Genomic DNA, 3,932 nt, shown 5'->3' with positions numbered 1-3,932 from the left:
TACGTCGAGCTTAAGGAATGTGGTTACATTCGCGATGTTTTATTCGAAATTATTTATTCTAGGGCAAATGCACATAATTTATGCCGTTGGAAATACTGGCCGCTCATTAACAAGACAATAAACTCAATATGTGTGCATCTTTACTTTTATTGTCAAAGTGCCAACGACACCCACAAAATACAAAATAGTTCAGTCCAGGTATTTGCAACTGTGCCATCAGACTGGTCAATAGGAAATCAACATCAACCATAAGTGTCTCTTGGCACGAGTATACGCCAGTCACCTAGCCGACGGTAATCCGCACCACTTATCACCATCGGGAAGGTACTCCTCCCCCTATACCACTGGCGATCCCGCCCTCAAGGCATGCGTCATTCGACCAAGCATTGTTATTGTAATTTCCTGCATAAAATTAACAGCGAGGTCAACCGGTCAAATCCTCTTGGCATTTCCTGGCATGCGGGTCGAGTTCCCATAAGACATTTGGAACATTCTATTATAGTATGGGTGAGCCTAGGCTCAGTCAGACGCATTATGCTCAGATCTCATTTCAATATTGTGCTATATATTGTCTATCCTGCCTTTGACAAGTCTAATGAACTAAATAACATTTGAGTCGTCCCGGTTCTCATATCAGCCCTCTATTGTGATATGTCTGTCAGATTAGCTTAATTTTCAGTTCAGATGATCTTATGTCAATTTCTTCAATGTTTTATGGAGATCCATGAGTCAGTTTTTACCTATGTGAAACAACCTGTACTTTATTGAGAATACATGGATTTTCTGTATCATTTTGTTGAGATTTAACATTTCATGAGCCGCGTTTGTTGCAGATTGTTTTTGTTGTAATTAAATCATTCGTGATTTGTGAATGATAAGAGAAACGTGAAATATGGCCGAATACGTTTTTGACTTTCACACATGTTTGCATGATGACTGTACAGAAATAAACATAAAAGCGGATATAACTATAACATGTAAACCCTTAAGGTATATTCCTGTTTAGAATTTACAACTTTCAGACTAATTTTATACTACACGATAAAATGACAAATTAATGGTGTTGAAATGAAGCTGTAAAATTGTTTGGTATTTTTGGTCAATTTTCGATCAAACACTGCATTCCTTTCTCGTGGAAAGAAAATGTTAGGTTATAGTAATGAGAAATATGTTGTATGATCGTGGGCGGCTACCTTCTATACGGGTCGCCATGTTTCAAGTGAGTAGTCACTTCAATTGAATTCAAGAGAAAACGCAAGAGGATGGTATGAACAATTTTTCTGTTAGAGTGTATTTTAGCAGTTGATGGGTGCTTTTTTAAGCCCTCAAGTTTGCTTTTGCACACAGATTCCTTCGCTATTACTTTATTGTTGCTTTATTTATTTATCTTTGTATTACAGCAAGTAGAGCTTGGAAAATTATGTTGCTGTAATCAAAGAATTATCACTTTTTCCAGACAAGTAAACAGTAACAGTTGTGTAAAAGAACCGTTTTTGAATATTTTGTTTTTCCATAATTTTATCTATTGCATGGTATTTTTGAAATCAAAATTCCTGTGTGCCGACACTGTGACCTGTTTAAATTTACACCACCCAGTGACTGCACGCTCCACTGATTTCATGGATCAGTGGCCATGTTAAAACATGCCGTTGAGCTGGCGAAGGCAGTAATGCATTCATAATCCATGTAAACAAATCCTGTTTTCATCCTGACATCACAGGCCAGTCCCTTTGGTCGCGGAAAAACAAGCCTTTATTTTGTTGGCAGTCCTATGTACAGTGGTTTGCATAGAACCGTTGCCAATACAGGAACTACATATACTGTTTTAATTGAGGAGTTATACCAATACTGTCTGTTGAAACCATGGTCTAGCAGAAGTAATTGTCAACTACACTCTGCAAATGTGAAACATTGACTGGAAGGAGTTCCGACCCATATTTCTGCAGAATAGCATTCTTTATCCTTCAATAGTACTCAAATCACGAAAACGTGTACTTTTTTAACGGAATTGGTTTCCTTATTTGTTGATATTTACTCAAATGTACTTTGTTTAGGTATCACTTTTTTCATATTCGTCGCATATGGATGTGCTACCAGTTTTGCGAAATTACGACTACAACAAGAAAGATCTAAATGTCATATCAGGCATCATGCCAACAGTAGATTACATTCCTAGTTACCTTCACGATGATGTCACCCCAAAAGCCGATAAGCGCTAGTGGTACCCCTAAACCCAAAATTTTACATGATATAGCTGGCAAGCATGTAGGCCGTACGCCAGTTAAGCTTGTGGACAATCCAGAAGAATACTGGCAGGTGTAAAGACCTCTTTTACATGGTATGTACTTGGACAGACATATAGTTGTCTAATCCAATCCAAGGCTTAGCAGTGAGCACTGCCTTATTCATTCAAAACGCTAGAGTTGTGATTGTATTTAAGAACGATATCTCATTGATCTGAGAAATTCTTGATAAATTGCGTTGATTTTTGTGATGTTTATTTTCCAAGCCCTACCTTTGAGCTTTACAGCGAAGTCAAGTGCACCGGCCGAACAGAAATATTAACGTGGTCACATCTTCCACGGCCAAGACGGTGTAGCTCTCCGTACATTTAAATATGATGTGCTCTACCCTCGGCAAGACGATGCACATTATTGAACATACTGAAAGATACGTGTACATTGTGATAAGAGGGAGTGTTATAACTATATTTACAAAGAATACGAAGGCATAGCTTACAGAGTCACGTTATCAACAAACATTTATTTTAGAACACTGAAATTATTTATCTGGGAATAGAATATTTTTTCAGTCGACTATATATATATATATATATATATATATATATATATATATATATATATATATATATATCGTTGCTCGTAATTTTCAAATCTCTTTGGTAAAATATCTTACCTTAAACCGTAGAAAAAGAAATAGTTACTCAAAACCACCAGCAAAATGTCCGTTGAATATAGGTAAAATGCTGTTCCTGTCGTTTGTACAGAATGATCAGAAAGGGAACATGTTCGATTGGCAAATCCCTGACAAAAAATTTGGACTGGAATGCTCCATGGCTTTTGTAAAGTCTTATACTTAAATTGATACAATAAAGGTAGTAAAGTCAACGTTTGTTTTGTATTCTTTTTGACAAGAGAAGCTTAAAAAAGTGAAAAATGTCACTCCATAAAATGCAAAAGAATTGTGAAGAAAAAAAAGCAGGATCGAGAGCTGTACTAATTATATCTTGACTTACTTGAAAAAAAAATATGAGCACGGAACAATACTCCTATTTTACAACCCAATGCATTTTTGATCAAATATCCTGGAACTTTAGGGTTATATTGCAGTGTCCTTTAACACCCAACTTTCTCCAAAGCACAGAAAATGCAAAAACAAAATTGTTTTGACACCAGTTTCAGTAACAAGTATACGAAGTTGAATGTCAGAGTTGACTTTGTCTTTGGTTTTCTCAATGACCTAAAAACCCATAAATGTAAGGCCACTTGTTGGTCATCCAGCATGTCTTATCGGCTAATTACATAGCACAGGCTGTTACAACTTTTTCTCTATCTTACCAAGGATATTTTCTTTTGAGTCATCCCGACTTAACCCTAAACAACACACTGACACACATTATTCTGAGCAACTGTTTAATTCTAAACTTGCCGAATCGGTTGGACATGCTCCCTGCATCTGTTCGAAAGTGACGGTAGTAAGTCCTTTCTCCATGTTTGAAACACTCGTGTTTCAATATCAACCAGTACTTCACTCGGCAATACTACAACGAGGGTATTTATTTCTTCTTTCAACTGATTCGGGCGGGAAAGGCCTTGAAGTAAACGTATCACTATATCAGGGGTCAAAAGTTCATTGTTCGGCAGAAAAGCGCACAATGGGGTTCAAAGGGTATCTTTTAAGACGTCCTTTTG

This window comes from Ptychodera flava, unplaced genomic scaffold, assembly GCF_041260155.1.
Source record: "Ptychodera flava strain L36383 unplaced genomic scaffold, AS_Pfla_20210202 Scaffold_30__1_contigs__length_3116999_pilon, whole genome shotgun sequence".
Classification (NCBI taxonomy): Eukaryota; Metazoa; Hemichordata; class Enteropneusta; family Ptychoderidae; genus Ptychodera; species Ptychodera flava.
Note: the sequence above shows the minus strand (reverse complement) of the source record.